This window comes from Papio anubis, chromosome 2, assembly GCF_008728515.1.
Source record: "Papio anubis isolate 15944 chromosome 2, Panubis1.0, whole genome shotgun sequence".
NCBI lineage: Eukaryota > Metazoa > Chordata > Mammalia > Primates > Cercopithecidae > Papio > Papio anubis.
Genome location: NC_044977.1, coordinates 50,487,660 through 50,508,691, shown reverse-complemented (window position 1 = coordinate 50,508,691; position 21,032 = coordinate 50,487,660). Strand labels below are relative to the sequence as shown.

The 21,032-nt window shown below is 42.1% G+C and overlaps 1 long non-coding RNA gene across 1 annotated transcript; it reads left to right on the top strand.

Annotated features, from left to right (window-relative positions):
* The first annotated feature begins 671 nt into the window (after positions 1–671).
* LOC103875901 lies at positions 672–20,064 on the top strand. The gene is made up of 3 exons (XR_004182089.1): positions 672–1,198; positions 6,725–6,937; positions 18,970–20,064. It is a non-coding gene; the product is annotated as an uncharacterized LOC103875901 (long non-coding RNA).
* The last annotated feature ends 968 nt before the right edge of the window (positions 20,065–21,032 follow it).

Genomic DNA, 21,032 nt, shown 5'->3' with positions numbered 1-21,032 from the left:
TTGGATCCATTGCTGGTGAGCAGGTGTGATTTTTTTGGGGGGGTGTTAAAGAGCTTTGTTTTGTCATATTGCCAGAGTTAGTTTTCTTGTTCCTTCTCATCTGGGTAGGCTCTGTCAGAGGGAAGGTCTAGGGCTGAAGGCTGTTTTTCAGATTCTTCTGTCCCATGGGGTGTTCTCTTGATGTAGTACTCTTCCCCCTTTTCCTAGGGATGTGGCTTCCTGAGAGCCAAGCTCTTCTGGGTCTAGCCATCCAGCAAGTCTACCAGGCTCCAGTCTGGTACTGGGGGTTGTCTGCACAGAGTCCTGTGATGTGAACCGTCTATGGGTCTCTCAGCCATGGATACCAGCACCTGTTCTGGTGGAGGTGGCAGGGGGTGAAATGGACTCTGTGAGAGTTCTTCACTTTGGTGGTTTAATGTTCTATTTTTGTGCCAGTTGGCCTCCTGCCAGGAGGTGGTGCTTTCCAGAGAGCATCAGCTGTGGTAGTATGGAGAAAACCGGCAGTGGGTGGGGCTCTAGACCTCCCATGAGAATATGCCCTTTGTCTTCAGCTACCAGGGTGGTTAGGGAAGGCCCATCAGGTGGGGGCAGGGCTAGGCGTGTCTGAGCTCAGACTCTCCTTGGGTGGATCTTGCTGTGGCTGCTGTGGGGGATGGGAGTGAGGTTCTCAGGTCACTGGAGTTGTGTACCTAGGAGAATTATGGCAGCCTCTGCTGAGTCATACAGGTTGTCAGGGAAGTGGGGGGAAAACCAGCAGTCACAGGCCTCACACAACTCCCACACAATCTTGAACGGCCAGTCTCACTCCCACTGTGCCCCCTCCTAACAGCAACGAGTCTGTTTCCAGGCAGTGGCTGAGCAGGGCTTGAGCACTTGCCTCAGGCTACCCACCTCCCAGCTGGGAAAGAAAAGGGCTTTGGTTTTTCTCCCCACCTTTAGAGTCTGCCTGCTGGGTTCACACTGTCCCCTGAGTTCTGGCCAGGAGGCTTCTTGCCCAGTTCAACTTGTTACAAATTTCAGTTGGAGATTTTCTTCTCCCTGTGGCATTTTCCACACACCTCTGGCCGCCCCGCTGAAGGATCTCTGTGGTGCCAGGCAGGAATGCCCTGCTTAGGGACCCAGCAAGCTCCCAGAGCCTTTCCTGCTGCTTCCTCTACCCCTGTATTTCACTCATTTCTCTAAATTGACTCAGCTCCAGGTAAGGTGGGAAGCTTCTCCCACAAACTAGACCTTCAGTTTCCTCAGTGGGGGTGTGTGTTCGGGAGCGGAGGATCTCCCTTTCCCACTTCTTCAGTTTAGGCCCTCATAATGTTTGGGGTGTCTCCTGGGTCCTGCAGGAGCAATCCACTTCCTCCAGAGGGTCTGTGGGTCCTCTCGGGATTCCTGGTTTGTTTTTGCAGTTGTTCTGGAGCTGCAATCTAGTCCTGCCTGCCATCTACCATGAAGATCTGCTCAGATTTTCTGTTTCTGTTTTAAAAAAAAGGTCACTGGGGCCAGGCTCAGTGACTCACACCTGTCATCCCAGCACTTTGGGAGGCTGAGGTGGTTGGATCACGAGGTCAGGAGTTTGAGACCAGCCCGGCCAACATGGTGAAACCCCCTCTCTACTAAAGATGCAAACAATTAGCTGGGTGTGGTGGTGCACACCTGTAATCCCAGCTACTTGGGAGGCTGGGGCAGGAGAATCGCTTGAACCCAGGAGCCGGAGGTTGCAGTGAGCCGAGACCGTGCCACTGTACTCCAGCCTGGGCAACAGAGTGAGACACCATCTCAAAAAATGAATGAATGAATGAATGAATGAATGAATCCATCCACCTATTTTTTTAAAAAAAGAAAAAAATAAAAATATATTAAAAAGGTCACTGGGATTTGATAGGGATTGTATCAAATCTGTAAATCACTTTAAGTAGTGTTCTGCTCCTAACAATATTAAGTCTTTCCATTTACGATCATGGGATGTTTTCTCGTTTATTTATGTCTTTACTTTCAGCAGTGTTTTGTGTAGAAAGTCTTTTGTGCACAAGTCTTTTGCCTTTGTGGTTAAGTTTATTCCTAAGCATTTCATTCTTTTTGATGCAATTGTAAAGATAATTGTTTTTGTTTCCTTTTGGGATTGTTCATTGTTGTCTTTGCCCGTTTTTTACTTTTTTAATTTAATTTAATTTTTTGAGACAGAGTCTTACTCTGTCACCCAGGCAGCAGTGCAATGGCACTATCTCAGCTCACTGCAACCTCTGCCTCCTGGGTTCAAATGATTCTTATGCCTCAGCCTCCCAAGTAGCTGGGATTACAGGCATATACCACTATTCCCAGCTAATTTTGTACTCTCAGTAGAGACAGGGTTTCACCATGTTGGTCAGTCTGATCTTGAACTCCGACCTCAAGTGATCCACTCTCCTCGGCCTCCCAAAGTGCTGGGATTACAGGCATGAGCCATCGTGCCCAGCCATCTTTGCACGTTTCTGATTGGGTTGTCTTTTTATTGTTGAGTTGTAAAAGTGCTTTATATATTCTGGGTACAAGTCAAGAGATGTGATATAAAGATTCTTACATGGTATTTTTTCCTGTTGTGGAGATGGTAGTAATTAATAATTTGCAAAAAGGCTTAAATGCAATTAAGTCTTAATAATAGCTAAAATTAATTTCTCTGTGTTTTAGAAGTTGGGAATACTTCTCTTAGAATATAATGCTCATACTACTGTTGTTAATGGGAGTAGACAGCAAAAGAAATTGCTCACAATGAAGAAATCATGCTTTAAGATAAAAATGGATCTTAACATAAATAGCATTTACTTTCACTATAACCAACATTCAGAATATGACTAAAAATGGCATCTGAGATACCAAAATAGAGGACAGCCAGCGAATGCACTAATGATAATGTCATTTGGGAGTTACTGATTAGTGATATAGCTATCTGTATGACGGTTTTTTTATTTAAAACTTTTGAGCTCTTAATTTATACAAGATTATGGCAAGTTTTAAAAATCTATTTTTCAGGCTGGGCACAGTGGCTCACGCCTGTGATCACAGCACTTTGGGAGGCTGAGGTGGGAGATCACTTGAGGTCAGGAGTTCAAGACCAACCTGGTCAACATGGTGAAACCCTGTCTCTATCAAAAATACAAAAATTAGCCGGGCATGGTGGCAGCTGTCTGTAATTCCAGTCACTCAGGAGGCTGAGGCAGGAGAATTGCTTAAACCTGGGAGGTGGAGGCTGCAGTAAGCTGAGCTCGTGCCACTGCACTCCAGCCTGTGCAATAGAGTGAGACTGTCTCAAAAAAATAAAAAATTATTTTTCAGGCTGGGCATGGTGGCTCCCACCTGTAACCCCAGTACTTTAGGAGGCCAAGAAGGGAGGATTGTTTGAGGCCAGGTGTTTGAGACTAGCCTGGACAACATGGCAAAACACTCATCTCTACAAAAAAAATTTTTTTAATGTTTTTAAATTAGCTGGGTGTGGTGATGTGTCTGTAGTCCCAGCTACTCAGGAGACTGAGGCAGGAGGATCATTTGAGCCTAGAAGTTTGAGACTGCAGTGAGCCATAATCGCGCTACTGTACTCCAGCCCAGGCAACAGAGCAAGACCCTGTCTCAAAAAAAAAAATAAAAATAAAAATAAAAAAGAAAAAAAAGGTTTTCCAAATACTCAACAAAATTAAAAGTAGAAAATTAGAGACATGAAGGAAAATGGCTGATAGGCTGATGAAGATGGAAGGGCAGGACAGAGAAACTATAAGAGGGGCAGCTATGGGAGTTATTTGGTGTTGGGTAGGACAGCCCTGGATGGCTCCGTTTTCTTGAGGACTTCGTTGTAGTATAGCAGGAAGCAGTAATTTCTTGATGGATCAGCTTCATTGTTATGGATGTGAAAGACTAAATTGGATTTAGGAAGACATGAGTCTGCAATAACTCAAATTTCTCTAACGTTGTTTAAAAGAAAAATGTTTGGATGCTTACATTTAGAAACTCTCATGCAATAGAATCTTTCTTTGAATGACCAGGGCTTTGCTATAATTATTTTTCAGTAGTATTCCTAATGTTGAAAAGAAAAGGTTTTTTATTTCTATACTGTGAGTAAAGATATTGAATTAAAGTTGCAATTTCATACATATCCTTTGTTTCTTTCCTTTGAAATTCAGAGAAAGGCAATATAATTTTGTATTTAAAGGATTTTGATTTCTTAATTTTAGTTTTTAGTATTTTTATCTAAAGGAAAACCAAGATCCTGCTCTTTATTACTTTCCAATTGCCTTGAGAACTAAAATATTCTCACTTATTCTGTAGTTACAAAAACAACGTCTACTTGTCAGGCATCTTTAGATCAGTGTCTCAACTTGCTTCTACATTTAAAATGAACCCTCCTTATCAGTAAACAAGCAAATCAACATATAATGTCTTCTATTAGACACTGTTTTATGGAATGTGGGGACATGTAGAACATATTAGCTGTGGTTCCTGCCTTTTAATGATTTGTGAGGGAGGATGAGGTACTGTCTTTGATCATGTCCCATCATTTTAATTGCAACACGATGAGAACTCAGAACTGAGGTTTTCTTGACAGACTGGAATGTAAGGTTAACCTGACAAGTTGACATTTAATAAGGGCAATCATCAAGACATGCTCTAAGGCACTTTCAAAATCCAAACTGTACAAGGACGAAGATCTAGTTGACTTTAGAAGTAATATGATTTGTCAGTTGATGTGGTCCTAGCCTGGGAAATAGAAATAGAGACTTAATTGAGTGATTCTGCTCTAATGAGATCACTTTATCCACATATAATATCATTTCTGGATAGTGTTAAATCTGTTATTGGCAGACTACAGGAAGTGCATTGAACTCACCAAGACCATAGGTATACCAGAAACCATGTCACAGGATAATGTACAAAGAGACAGGAAATGTTTGACCCCAAAAACAAAGAAATAGCTAGGCACAATGAAATCATACTCAAGTACCTAAGGAGCTGTTATTTGGGAGGAGGGATGATTTTATTTGCGGCAGAACCAGGGCCACTTGATGGCCCAGGTGATGGAGTAGCAGGGCGTTTGTCCTTGGGTCCAGTGTATTGTAATAATGGCTTGGGTTGCCTTGAAAGATGCAGTAAGTTTCTTAAGATTGGAGGTATTTGGGGAAAGTATAGACTGTTACTTGTAAGATATTTTCTTCTTCTATATCTCATTTGTCTTTTTATTTTGAAAAATTTCTAACCTATGGGAAAGTTTCAAGAATAATACACACTTGTATGTCCTTCACTTACATTTGTCAAATATTGACATTTTGCCACATCTGGTTTAGACTTTTACATATTATTTGATGTTATTTATTTACTTTTAATTTTTTGTTGAGCTATTTGAGAATAATTTGCAGATATAGTGATGCTTTACCCCTAAATACTTCAGATCTAGCTGGGTGTGGTGGCTCACGCCTGTAATCTCAGCATTTTGGGAGGCCGAAGCAGGTGGATCACTTGAGGTCAGGAGTTTGAGACCAGCCTGGCCAACATGGCAAAACCTCATCTCTGCTAAAAATACAAAAATTAGCCAGGCCAGGCATGGTGGCATGTGCCTGTAGTCCCAACTACTCGGGAGGCTAAGGCATGAGAATAGCTTGAACCCAGGAGTTGGAGGTGCAGTGAGCTGAGATCACACCACTGCACTCCAGCCTGGGTAATAGAGTGAAACTGACTCAAGAAAAAGAAAAAAAGAAAAGTTTTAGATCTTTTAAGAACAAAACAAGGATTATTTTCTTACATAATCACAATAATCAATTTCAGGAAATTAACATTAATATTATATAATATACATTTTGTATACAAATTTAGCCAGTTGTCCAAATAATGTTCCTTGTAAATTTTTCCTTCTATCTAGGATCTAATTCAGAATCCCACATTGTATTTAATCATCTCTTTAGTCTCTTTTTATCTGAAACAATTCTTCAGCCTTTGTTTTTGTTTTTCTTGATACTGTCATTTATTTTAATTTTAATTTTAATTAATTTATTTATTTTAGAGACAGAGTCTTGCCCTGTTGCCCAGGCTAGAGTACAGTGGTGCAGTGGTGTGATCATAGCTTACTGTAGCTTCAACCACCTGGGCTCAAGCAGTCCTTCTGCCTCTGCCTCCCAAGTAGCTGGGACTACAAATATGTGGCACCACACCTCGCTTATTTTATTTTATGTTATGTTATGTTAGGTTATTTTATGTCATGTTATTTTATGTTATGTTATTTTATTTATTTATTTTATTTTATGAGACAGAGTTTCACTATGTTCCCCAGACTAGTCTTGAACTCCTGGCCTCAAGTGATTCGCATACCTTGGCCTCCCAAAGTGTTGAGATTACCGGCATGAACCACCACACCCAGACAATACTGACATTTTTTAAGAGGAAAGCAATTGTGGAATTGTTTGTAGAATGTCCCTTGATTTTGTTTTTTCTCTCTTCATATGATTAGGTTCAGGATATGTATGTCTGGCAGGAATATTATGTAGGTGAAGTCGTATCCCATACTAGTGTAACACATTAGGGAGCACGTAATGTCTGTTTTATTGGTGATGTGAGCTCTGATCACTTTGTGGTGTACTGTAAGGCATCTTTTCCCTTTGTAATGAATAAATGTGTGGGAAGAAAAGTTGAGACAATGTCAATATCCTGTTTACCAATAAACTTCTAGTCAGTAGTTTCAGCATTCATTGATAATATTTGTTCTAATTATGTTCAGGAACAGAGCAGGACCCAGGATGCAAGACCCTAGGCATCCCCGAGGCCTTCCACCGTCCCCAGGCCTTCCAAAGAGACAGCGGCAAGACCGCACAGTCTACAACTGGAAACAGCAGGAAGTGCTAGAAAATCACTTTAAGAAGGAGCCGTACCCAGGCTGCATTTTGAGAGCAAAGTTAGCGGAGTCTCCAACCTCGGGGAGTACCAAGTGCAGGTGTGGTTCAAGGTCCTTGAATGACGCTCGGGAGGCCCAGTTTGGTCAGCAGCAGCTCCAGCAGTTCCAGCAGCATCCTCAGCAGCAGCAGCCCCAGCAGCAGGTCCAGCCCCAGCAGCCCCAGCAGCCCCAGCAGCAGGTCCAACCCCAGCAGCAGGCCCAGCCCCAGCAGCCCCAGCAGCCCCAGCAGCCCCAGCAGCCCAGCAGCCGCAGCAGCAGGCCCAGCCCCAGCAACCCCAGCGCCCTTGGCTCAGCAGCCCCAGCAGGGCAGCAGCCCCAGGAGTCAAGCTCCAGCTCAGCAACCAGCAGCCCCAGCAGCAGCTGGCAGCAGGTCCAGCCCCAGCAGCCCCAGCAGCCCCAGCAGGTCCAGCCCCAGCAGCCCCAGCAGCCGCAGCAGCCAGGCCCAACCCCAGCAGCAGGCCCAGCCCCAGCAACCCCAGCAGCTGGCAGCCCAACAGGAGCAGCAGGAGGCTCAGCTCCAGCTCCAGCAGCCCAGCAGCGGGCTGGCTTGGCAGGTCAGCCCAGCAACCCCAGCAGCTCCAGCAGCAGCAGCCCCAGCAGCAGCGGCCCGGGCAGCAGGGGCAGCCCCAGGCAGGCCACAGCCCGCAGAGCTCGCACTGTGCCCCCTTTCCCTGAAGCCGCCGCCTCTGCCTCCAGTCAGCCTGGTCCCTTGGGAATTCTCCCAGTGGTGGAACTCATGATCTTCAGCCTCCACCAGGCCTGAAGTATCTTTGGGTGCAGAGCCCAGAACGGCATTTGGCTGCCCTGGGTCTAGCCCCTGGCCCAATCCCAGCCCCATTCCAGGCCCACTCAAAAGCCAAGGCCCAATCCCAGGTCCAGGCTCCATCCTAGCCCCTGGCCCGATTCCAAGTCAGGCTTACTCCCAGGCCCAGCCCCAGCTCCAGCTCCAGCTCCAGCTCCAACTCCAATTTTAGGCCCAGGCCCAGGCCCAGGCCCAGGCTTAGTCCTAGCCCAATCCCAGGTCCTGGCCCAATCCCAAACTTACGATCACTCCCAGACTCAGCCCTAGTCTCCTTGTTACCTCAGAGCCCTTATGGCTCCAATTTCTTGCCAGACACAGTCATTCCCTGACTTCGCAGAGCTCCTCCCACCCCTGGACCAGTTCGAGGGATCCTTGGTCTCCACCACAACATCTCAGTACCAAGATGGGAATGGCTCTACAGACAAAAAGACTCGGGCCCCAGGTGATTAATGAATTTATAGGCGGCCTGTGTCTGCAAAGTCCTGTGGATCCCAGTGGATCTGGAGTGGCTGGTTGGTCTACACCACTGGTGAATGCACCACCATTTACTCACCCTGCCACTGGTGGGCATTTGCTGTCTTCACTGTATGACCATCACGACTGGCTCTGCTATGAATGCACCTGCCTCTCGTTTGAGTTCAGCCTGAGCATTTCGCAGCTGGGATTGGAGTTGCTGCTCATGGAGGTGTTTGGCATTAGTGGATGCTGCTTAAGAGCTTTTTACAAAGCTCTTTCCAGAGCTTCTCCCAGCACTTCTGATAGTCAGCATTCTTCCTGACACAGGATTGTGAGACTTTTTAATGTTTGTGGATCCAATGGCTTATGGCTTCCCTGATAACTGAGAGGTTGAGAAGTTCTCAGATGTTAATTGAACCTTAGAAATCTTCATAATGTGTCCATTTGTTTACCCATTTTTCTTCATTTATTTGAATGCATTTTTATATTCTCTTGATAATTAAAGTGCTACAAACACCCTCCAAAAATACTTGCCCTAATCATTTATTACTATGTTGATTGCAAAGTAATGATTTTCTATCACTAATGAACTATGCCTTCCAGCTTCTTTCTTGTATTTCAAGGGTACTCCTATTCAGCCTACTCTGTGCATGTATGTAAGCATGTCAGGGCCGAGGTAGACTTTATGACCTCTGAGATCCTTACTAACTTGATTCTGATTGAAGAGAAAGATAATTAGTTTAAAGTAATATTAAATTTCATAGGAAAAATATTTTTTGGATTTGTAATATTTGCTTTAAGAACATTTATTGAGATATATATGCAGGAAAGTCTACCTCACTGTTTTTACAGTCTCTGTAAACACAGGGCACATCTCTGTAAACAGCATCCACATCAACAAACAGAACATCACCAGCTCTCCAGCAGCCTCACCACCCCAAATGGACTATTTGCTTTTCATCTGGCATAATCAACAATCTTCTTTCAGTGTTCTGAATAAATACAGGACAGGAAATGTCCAGAAACATAATCTAAGAGCAATTTAGTATTTTCAACTTCAAATTCCTGTCTGTTTTCTTTCATTGATGAGCCTAGAAAACTTAGAAACATTTGGATATCTTTTAGTTTGCTTCCCTAAAATCTGAACAAACATGATTAAGTATTTGATTATTCAATAAATATTTTGACCAACTACACATCGTGCCAGACACTGTCATAAATGCCTAGATTACACAGACAGATAAGAACACCACTGGTGAATGCACCACCATTTACTCACCCTGCCACTGGTGGGCATACTGGTACCTGACTTCAAGAATGACCAAGGGGATAAATCACAGCTCAGGGGGATACATGCAGTAGTGGAGGGACATACGAGCGGGATAGGCAACGTCACTGTTCTCAAAGAGCTCGCGGTTCAGTGGCCATAGAACCAGTGAGAGGAAAGATTGAAGATAATGAATCCTAGCAACAGAACACACCACTGACAGCTCCATAGAGGCTTGGTCTTCTGAGGTAGAGTGGCTGGGTGTGGAAAAAAAAAAAATGGGAGAAAGGATGATGGTCTATAGTAATAGTAAGTTAGTCATTTCTTAAGACAAAGCTGAACTAGTTTCAGCAACTTCTGTATTCAATAAATGTGTTCCCTGTAGGTTAAATGCAATGGTGTACGTAGTCTCAACATTAAATGCATAGTAATTACTATTAATAAATGCTCATCTGTTTCCCCAGTCACCTGGCTCCTTGATCTGCTTCTCTGTCCACAACTTTACTTTGGCCAGGAACACCTGAAAAACCTTTATAGTTCCTCCTTTGCAACCTTGCACAGCATATTGTACATGCGTGTTAAGTGGGATCACTAAGCCTTTTTTTTTTCTTTTCTTTTTTTTTGAGACGGAGTCTCGCTCAGCCGCGCAGGCTGGAGTGCAGTGGCGCGATCTCGGCTCACTGCAAGCTCCGCCTCCCGGGTTCACGCCTTTCTCCTGCCTCAGCCTCCCGAGTAGTTGGGACTACAGGCGCCCGCTGCCACGCCCGGCTAACTTTTTGCATTTTTAGTAGAGACGGGGTTTCACCGTGTTAGCCAGGATGGTCTCGATCTCCTGACTTCGTGATCCGCCCACCTCGGCCTCTCAAAGTGCAGGGATTACAGGCGTGAGCCACCGCGCCCGGCCCACTAAGCCTTTTGATAAGCCAAAGCAGAATTCAAATCTAGCAGAAATGAGACCTTACTTACATATTCCAGTCTCTTACTGCTAGTCTGATTTCAGAGGCAGCGTAGTGATAAGAGCATGGACCCTGGAACTAGCCTGCTCAAGTTCAAATTCCAGCTGCTCCGCTTCTGGCTGCATGACCTTGGTTAAGTTCCAGAAACTGTTGGTGTCTCAGTTCCTTTGTTTCTTGAAGAAAATCTTCAGCCGAATTAAATTTAAAGGGGTTTAATTGAGCATTGAACAATTCACCAATTGAGCAGCCCCCAGAATCAGCAGATTCAGAGAGATTCCAGGGATGCCTCATGGTCAGAACAAATTTATAGACAAAAAAGGACAGGAATTGGAAGTCAGAAACGGCGGGATTTGGTTACAGCTCAGCATTTGCCTTATTTGAACACAGTCTGAACATTCAGTAGTCTATGAGCGGCTGAAGTATGCCCCCGGGATTGGCCAACACTCTGCTATTGTTAGGGGTGCATACTATTAAGTTAGGTTTTCAATTTTGTCTATTAAGCTAGGCTACAATTCATCCACAAGGACTCAAATATAGAAGTACAGAGTCCTTCTCGGGCCATGTTTAATTTGCTTTAACAATTCCCCCCTTTTGATCATTTTCTCAATTTTGAGAGGTTGACCAAAACCTCAGTCATTGATGTTACTATTACTGTTGTAAATGTACTTATATGATTTTGAAACCTACTGGGAAACAGAATCGTGTGTTTTGCAAGGAGAGAATAAGGACTGAGTAGAGAGTACCTTATGCTGGAACATCCTGTTTACAAGAGAAAAACAAAACCTGGTCTGTTCTAGGATCAGTGTTTTCTTAAAGCCCTGGCTTGATTATGTCATCTTTAGCATGAGTCACTCCATTTTAGTTTGGTTTGGTTTGTTGGGGCCTAGCACATGAGCTCAGTCCAAAATAATGGCTTCCCATAATTTTGTTTTCAAAAATTCCCCCTTTTGGCCAGGTTCTCACTTAGGTGAGAGTGTGAACAAAACTTAGGGTCACTCAGTTGCCATCATTTTGGGTTTTGGGTCTCAGCATGTCATTCATAAGTTGCAGTGTCCTCATTGTCACCCATTTCTCTCAGCTTTTGTCATTCCAGTTGAAGAGAGACCATTTGATGTCCTAGAGATGTCTGGCAAGCATTTACAACCTCTGAGAGAATACAGCACACTGGGGAGACTATTATGACTATTAGAATGATAATACCAAGAGTTTGGAGTATGCTTCTTACCCAGGTTCCCCATAAACCAAAATACCTAAAATTAAATAGATTAAAGAATGTGCTAGATAGTCTACTTGCTTGACTAGAGGGTCTCTTCACTAATCCCCTACAACTGAATTTTTATAATTTACATTTGATGTATTTCTCTGTAGGCCACAAGTGTCAGCAGCTGCACAGGTACTTTTCTGTTTAGCCAATTCTATTACTTAGCACAACTTTCACAAGAGAATTTAAAGTCTGTTGTGTAACGACAGCCTTTAAAGTAGAATTTGCTGTAGAGCCTATTGTGAGGGCGACATTTCTAATTATTGCCTCTTTTATTCTAAACCCTGGAAAAAGGACCTAACAAATGACGTCCTTCTTACAGAGTGAAGGCCTCCTGGCAATGTTCTCTTTAATCCATGATGTGGGTTAAGGGGAAAACTGATTATGAGGCAACAGATATACCACTAAAGTTTCTCACCTACATTGGGCCTTCATCTTTTATCTATTGAAGTATAAGTTTATTCATGTATAAGGCTGACTGCAAAATCCTTCACAAATAAAAGTATACCCTAGGCCGGGCGCGGTGGCTCAAGCCTGTAATCCCAGCACTTTGGGAGGCCGAGACGGGCGGATCACGAGGTCAGGAGTTCGAGACCATCCTGGCTAACACGGTGAAACCCCGTCTCTACTAAAAAATACAAAAAACTAGCCGGGCGAGGTGGTGGGCGCCTGTAGTCCCAGCTACTCGGGAGGCTGAGGCAGGAGAATGGCGTAAAAACCCGGGAGGCGGAGCTTGCAGGGAGCTGAGATCCGGCCAACACCCCCAACCCGGGGGAAACAAGGAAAACCCCGTTTCAAAAAAAAAAAAAAAAAAAAAAAAAGTATACCCTAGAAGTGCACAAAATAGACCCCATTTTCATTCCTGTTGTTAATAGAGGCATAAACAAGGAAAAAATATTCAAAGAAAAAGAGTCTCATGATAGAAGAAATTTTGATCTGTAATCTTGGGAAAAGCTGTTCACATCAAGGATGCCATCTTCTTCTGGGGAGAAACTTTCCTGGTTAGCTGTACCCTAAGGGTTCCAATGGCTGTACAGTTCCAGGAGTGTGGAGGGACCCTTCTCAGTTGTGAGATTATAAACCCAAGATTCAAGGCTCCAAAGTTTCGCTGTGGTGGATGGCAAGGACAGTCCCTCTCTGAGGTTGCCAGAAGATCCAACCCTTGGGTTCTAGATTGTGAAGGGATTGTCCTCAGTGAACCATAAGAAGCTTTCTCCACCAGGTGAAAACACACTGTAGCATAACAATTCACTGTTACATATGCCCTCTTGCATGGGAAAGCCCCTACACCACCAGATAACAAGCATTGAAAAATGACAATTGAATGAAATACCTTTATAAATGTTTAAATGGCCCATCAGGTAACCAAATGTAACCGAAGCTTTGATTGTCTTTCCAGGAAAATGGAACCAAACATTGGTTTTAAACTGTTTCCACCATTTATAAGTCACCACATCAATATATTCAACTTGGACCATTTTATCTTTTCCATGATGAGTTATGGAATGAAGAACCCCCAGCAACAAAATCTTAAGGTTCTTAAGTCCTGCTTCTTTATGAATCCATGCTTAATATTGGACTTATGTTTCTCCAATTTAGGTGCATAGCATTGATAACGGATTATCATAGGTAATTTGACTTAGACCATGGAGTTCATTCAAATTTTATATTTAAACAACCTTAGAATTGGCTGATTTAGCATGATAATCTAGAACTTGATTTTGAAAGGCTTGTTAAATACCAAAGGTTTAAAACATTAGATATTACAAAATAGAATCTTAAGTTATCATAAGTCATTCATTTAGCCAAAATAACTCAAAAATTTTTTAAAGGAAAAAACGTTAGTCTGATAGGAGACTCAGCTATTCAAACAAGACCCAGTGAAGATAGCATGAGGCCAACTGACTCTGTCTCCTTTCTTTCCTTCCCTGCGGTATTTCTTTTGCACTTTATTTAAAAGGTAAACAAAAACCTTTATCTTTTAATATTACATAAAAATCCTTTTTAAAAGAGAAAACCAAATTTTATGTTTCCATTTGTGTATTTTTAATGTTAAAGCTAGCTTTTAATAATATTTTATAAATCTATTGTTTTAATTAGTTTGACCATAAGGTAAGATTTTTATAAACGTTTTGTAACCCTTTACAATTTTTTTCTCAGAGCAGAACAATGTTCTAAGAAAACTCTGTTGTGATTTTATTCCAATGTCCAATTTATGGAAAAAACTGAGCAATGCCATTTTACCTTTAGCCAATATGTTTACGCATAGAATCTCTTACAATTAATTTTTTCTTTTTCTTTTTTGAGATGGAGTCTCGCTCTGTCGCCAGGCTGGAGTGCAGTGGCATGATCTCGGCTCACTGCAACCTCCAGCTCCCGGGTTCAAGCAATTCTCCTGCCTCACCCTCCCAAGTAGCTGGGACGACAGGTACACGCCACCACATCCAGCTAATTTTTTTTTGTATTTTTAGTAGAGACGGGATTTTACCATGTTGGCCAGTATGGTCTCAATCTCCTGACCTCCTGATCCTCCTGCCTTGGCCTCCCAAAGTGCTGGGATTACAGGTGTGAGCCACCGTGCCCCCCAGCCTCTTACAATTAATATAATTGTATCTTACAATTTTATAAACCTTCCACAACTTATTCAAACTTATTTAATTTAAAATACTCCTTTAGGCCGGGCGCGGTGGCTCACGCCTGTAATCCCAGCACTTTGGGAGGCCGAGGCGGGCGGATCATGAGATCAGGAGATCGAGACCATCCTGGCTAACACAGTGAAACCCCATCTCTACTAAAAAAAGACAAAAAAAAAATTAGCCGGGCGAGGTGGTGGGCACCTGTAGTCCCAGCTACTCGGAAGGCTGAGGCAGGAGAATGGCGTGAACCCGGGAGGCGGAGCTTGTAGTGAGCTGAGATCTGGCCACTGCACTCCAGCCTGGGCAAAAGAGAGAGACTCCGTCTCAAAAAAAAAACAAAACAAAAAAACACTCCTTTAACCCTCTAACCTAGGCAAAAATTTACATTACCATACTTTCTTATAATCTCTTACAAAAAAACATTTCATTCTCCTTACACGTCTTGCATGTAAACCTATTTTTTCAGTAGTCTCAATTACATATTACAATGTTAACTCTTACGACTTTTACTTTTGGTGAAAACCTTGGTAAGTAAGGGATTTTAATTATGTACTAGGTGTGGAGCCTAGGACCCAGACAGAAATGCAGATAAGGTCTGACCCTTTCCAGTGTCTAACTCCTCTTGTCCCAGGCCTTGCCTAGCTATAAAGCAGGCAGGCTGTACATTTGAGTCATAGTAGCGTTTTATGAATCATTTAGGAGGCTTAATCACCTTTAAATTGTGTAACATTTCTGGCATAAATTCCTTTGCATAAATTCTTTCACGACTTACACAGATCATGTATGTCATGTTTTGATTTTCTGACTTGCCCTAAACATCCCTCTTTTTAAATAACTCGTCATTTTACTTTAGGAAAAGAATTTACCATACAGCATCCTTTCTTATATAAAATCTCTTTTCTTTATAACCTTCTTTGCAGAGCTAGGGGGCATGGCTAATTCCATATATCCCCAGGCCTTATTTAAAATTTAATGTCTCAAAAATGAATTGAACAATTTTTAAGAGTCAAAGCAGTTTATTGACCTTAAAGCATTTAGTAAACCTAATATCTGACCTGCATCATTTAGATAAAATGTCTTTATTTTATCAATGATCTTTAAAACTGTTTTTATTTCCCAAAGACTACTAAAGTTACATGAACTAAAAGGCATTATAGTTTTTATTTTGCTTTCAAAATATTTGATTTAAGGACTTATTTTTGTTTTAAGCCAATTAATTAGAGCTCTTTTAGATAAATATTACACACAACACATATTTAATTACACAGACAGAAGAAGAGTACTACAGAAGTTGTAAGGTTTTTCATTTGCCAGTTTTTAAGTTTCTTAATTGGTTATTGGCTTTGTGGTGGAGTCCTTGGAAGAACAGGGCCAGGAAATGGATCTCTGGTGCCTCCTGTTTTTCCCAAGGAGTCCAGGCTGTTAGAGCTTGAATATCTACTTTTAATTAAGCTGACTTTTAACCATAGCACTCTTTAATAAAGTCCTTTTAAAATTTCTTATTACCCAATTCAGCCAGGCCAAATGGCTGATATTTCTGGCTTTTGAACTTTACCAAAGGTAACCTACCAGGTGGTACTCAGAGAAAGAAAAATGTAAGATAGTCCATGGAGAAGAGGCTAGACAAGGTCATGCGGATATTAAACCAGAAAGGACTTACTTCTAAGTAGGAAATTGAACCTGGACTGCCAGCATGAAAGGGCAAAGCCTGAGTTACTGAGCTACGGCACAGGGCGGTCTTCACTGTACTTTTTAGAAGGAGTCTAGAGTAGTTAATTTTGAGCTTGCAAAGGCTTTTAACTACTCAAGATAGTTTTTAGAGATAACTATGACATAAACCCAAAAATTCCCATTCCTTGGAAAGCGGAGACCAAGAGAAAGTGCCTCAACCTGGTTACAAGGTCAAGCTCCCACTGACAGAAAGCAAGATGGAGACCCCATCCAGTTTTTCTGTTTGTTTCAGGGACCTGTAGGAAAGTTTTTTATTGACCGGCTTGCAGGGCTGTCTTGAGCAGCGAGCTGATGGAGTCCTAAGCCCATAGTTTATCCTAAGGTACCCTTCGACACAGAAAAACAAATTCATAGCACAAATGCATCAGTTTAAGACTAGCCTCAGAATTATTTTTCGCATTAATCAAAACTATACAGAAGAGAAATACAGCGATTTTTACTGTTTCTGTGAGATTTTGCCATTTCTGTAAGACTTCACAACCGTTTGCCAGAGAGAGAGAAGCCAGAAATCTGACTGGTAATAAATTCTTACCCTTTTGCCGGCATGCCAGGCTTCTGGATTCCCTGTCCCTGAGCAGCCCCAGTGACCCAGCTTGCACCATCGTGCTGGGGGCCAAGCAGCATCATAAAGGAAAATTACCTTTTTTCATCTGGCCAGAGCAAAATATGTGTGACAAAACATAGACATTAGCCACTCTGCTTAGCGCCCAATATCAAACTGGCAAGGCTCAAACTTGCCCCTGGTTGGGCCCCATCATGGTTAATCCAACCTCTGACCAGAAGTTGCAACACGTGGTCTCTGGGCAAGATGGTCGCCTTGAATAATAGAAAAGATAAGAAAGGCAAAGGAGAGAGAGAACAGCATTGCCTGTGGCAGGGCGCGGAAGGCAAAATGATCAGGGAGACCAGAGAAAGACCCACCCATTGCAGCAACACTGAGAAGTTCAGGCGGCTGCTGCTTGGTAGCGAAGGGATCTTTTCCAGCAGTCCCATCCGCTCTCAAGTTTCCCCTTTTGAAGGAGGAAAAAGCTCCCCGTGTCCCACCACTCTGTGCCTAATTTTGTCACCCACAGCCATCAGCAAAGAGTGCAAGGCAGATTATTCCAAAGAGAAGAGCAATTGGAATCCCATAGTGCCAAATCCATTCTTAGCCAAAACGGACTTTACCGAGAGCCCTCATTTTTAAATGTACTTCAGTGTATTGTTGTTCATTCCAAACGTTCCACTGTAAGTTATCTTTAGTAAGATTTTGCCATTTCTGTAAAACTTCACTGCTTCCCAGGACTAATGTATAAGCCAGAAGGAACAGTTTTTCAGAAATTAAGGATGCCATTTTTACCAAAAATATTGGCTTTACTCTCAGGTTCTCTTGATTAATTTAACCAATGATTTTTTTTCCTACCTAAACACACCAGAAAAATGAAACAAATGGGTAAGAACACAAAAATCCCAATGAATTTTCAAAAGCCAAATTTTATAACCCCTACAATATATCCGGTTACTACCAGTTCCTTTTTGACCCAGTCAGAGGTAAGAGGCCTCTAACTGGATCCACGCCAGTTAATTCCCAGGTCAAATCTGTTCCTGAGCCCAGTTCAGTTTCTGTTGCAACTCCAAACCCAGTTTGGATCAGAAATTTGCTCAAAGAAACTCAGCTCAAAACGCAAAGCCGCGGAGCTCTGAAATCCGAGAGGGAGCCTACCCACGGTCCCCAGCCACTCTGAGAGATCAGTGGACACAAGCGGGTCCCGCAGCTACCTTGCATGTTCATTCAGTGCTCCTGGGAGTTGCTGAAACCTCTGCTTCAGATCCCGCTTCTGACACCAACTGATAGAAGAAAATCTTCAGCTGAATTAAATTTAAAGGAGTTTAATTGAGCAATGAACAATTCATGAATCAGGCAGCCCCCAGAATCACAGCAGATTCAGAGAGACTCCAGGGATGCCTCGTGGCCAGAAGAAATTTGTAGACAAAAAAGGACAGGAATCAGAAATGATGTACAGAAACAGCGAGATTGGTTACAGCTCAGAGTTTGCCTTATTTGAATGCAGTTTGAACATTCAGCAGTCTATGGGTGGTTGAAGTATGGCCACTGGGATTGGCCAGCACTCTGCTATTGTTGCAAGTGCATATTATTAAGTTATGTTTTCAATTTTGTCTGACTATTAAGCTAGGTTACTGTTCATCCATAAGGACTCAAATATAGAAGTACAGAGTCCTACTCAGGCCATATTTAGTTTGCTTTAACAATCTGTAAAAATCAGTATAATAAAAAACCTTGTAACTACTTCAGGTTCGAGAGCAGCCTAGGTAACACAGACCTCAACTCTAAAAAAAATAAAATTATTAACCACGCAAGGTGGTGCATACCTGAAGTCCCAGCTACTTGGGAGGCTGAGGTGGGAGGATTGCTTGAACCCAGGTGATCCAGGCTGCAGTGAGCTATGATCACACCATGGCACTCCAGCCTGGGCAATAGAGCAAGACCGTATCAATCAATCAGTCGATTCTTATGTGGCAATTTATAAGTAAATTGGCATAAATATGCATGTATTTATATGGCATGTACATCTTCTTATCAATGCTATTTTTTAATTACTTTTACATTCTAAGGTTCTGGAAGGTATGAACTCCACTTACCTACCTTTCCAAGGCAGATATGTAATAGTATTTCAGTATGTAAAAGTAATCCATAATTGGTTGTGATGAGTGTTGTGGTGAATAAAATACTTAAAGACCTATGAATTAAAAACTTAAATTCTTTCAAATCTGAAATAAATTGAACTCTGCAATCTGAAATGTAAGGACATGAGAATAATAATAAAGTATAACTGTATTTTAATTATAATCCAAAACATTTTTATTTTTTTCATCATGATCACTGTATTTTTATACAAGTTTTTCATGAATTTGTAATCAGAACCTAACTAGCAATGGAGTAATATGTCCTTTTCTTTTGCAGCTATAGAAAGAACTCAACAAAGAAAACTTGAAGAATGACTTTTAGCAGCAGCAGTAGAAGACAAAACAACAGAACTCACAGCCCTGGTAAAACCAACAAACAAAAAAAACCCCAAAGACAAAAAGCATTATTTCTTTATATTTTAGGGAAAGTTTTACTTACTGTTAAATTTATAATTTAGTTGAATTGTGGGACCAAAAATCTCCAGAAATCATATAATAGAACAAAAGTTCTTAAATAACTAAACACACATACACACGCACACACACACTTAGTATGGTAATAGTTGAAGCAGGACATGTTTTAAATGGTGATTTTTTTTTTTTCTGAATTTCTGATTTACACCTGCCCAAGTCCCCTGAAAACCTGATGGATAAGAATCTGAATTTTCATGGTAAATAGTTAACACAAGGATAACTTAATTTTTTTGAGATTAAGCCAATTGAAAATTGAGACATAATATATAGAACCCTATAAAGGAATTAAGTTTTTCTAGCTTTGATCAGCAGGAATTTCTGAGAGGAATGCTATACTTTTAGAAGATAACATGCAAAGAGGGGACAGAATTTTGGAACATTTATACCACATTAGACTCAAAGCATTACCCACTGTTTTTCCCTTTAGAAGACCTACCTTCCAGTTTCCATTCCTGCACGGTCTCATTAAACATGAAACTCTAAATTTGTTCTGAATTCATGACTGAAGCACTACCATTTGCTTTGAATTTATTTCAGCTCATTCGAAAAGGCCTCTTTGGGTAAACTGTTGTGAAATCGTAATGTCTGGGGTGAGTAGGATGGCAGTGGCACAGTGCATGGTGCATGCTGTCAGGAAAGTGTGGGACCTGGACACAGGCCTGTGATGTATCTCAGAGCATCTGAGAACAAGCATTGAGAGTGGCAAGATTGACTGATTTAGTGAGCGAGAAAGCACTAACAGCCACAATGCCTAGGAGCCTGGCTGTTCTTCAGGCTCCACCTTCCCGTGGATTATGAGAGAAAGTCTATTTTTGATATATAACTGCATAGCATTTTTTTCTTTCTGTTTTTTTTTTTCTTTTTTGAGACAGAGTCTGTCCCTGCCACCTAGGCTGGAGTACAGTGGTGTGATCTCTGCTCACTGCAACGTTTGCCTCCCAGGTTCAAGTGATTCTCATGCCTCAGCCTCCCAAGTAACTGGGACTATAGGCACGTACCACCACGCCGGGCTAATTTTTGTATTTTTAGTATAGACAGGGTTTTTCCATGTTGGCCAGGCTGGTCTCGAACTCCTCAAGCAATCCTCACCTCTGCCTTCCAAAGTGCTGGGATTACAGGCATGGGCCACCACGCCTGGCCACATTTCTTTAATTGTTAGCTCAACAGGCTCAATCCTCCTGATGTTAACTGTTTGGATCAGCTGGGAAATACACCCTTGCTTTGTGCAGCTTTGCAGCCCATAAACAATGTGCCTTAGAATTTCTAAAAAGTGGAGCAGACCCTAATCCGAAGAACATGCTGGTGAAAGTCATTGTTGGTCATTTTGAAGCTATAAAGTGAAGTTAATGCTGTGTAAAATTATTTTGTTTTAAGATCCTGCCTTTGTTAAACTGTAAGGTTATTTAATTTTGTAGCAAAGGCATTCACACAAAAGATAAACTGATGAGCAAGTTAGATCCTACCCTCAAAGGAACAGTAAGTGCAGTTAATTCTTATTTGCTGTAGCTGTGTTCTATAAAGTTGCCACTAACCCTGAATTAGGGAACACTGAGCCACTGCTCCTAGGGGAAAGACAGGGTTAGGTTCCTGCAAGCCTCGGGTCACAACATTTTCATGAATTGATCATTATGCAACCTTGTTTTGTTGATGTTTCTGTATAGAAATACCTTATTTAATATATATTGTTGATTCATTAACATTGAACCCATAGCCTACAGCATCATAGCTCATGCCTGAGTGAAGTTTCTCTCACATGTATTTTCTCCATAAGGTACATCACAGCCTTCTTGCACTTAGGTACACTAGACAGCACTTCTGCACGATGATTGGGGCCATTTTAAACAGCAGAATCATCAACAAAAAGCA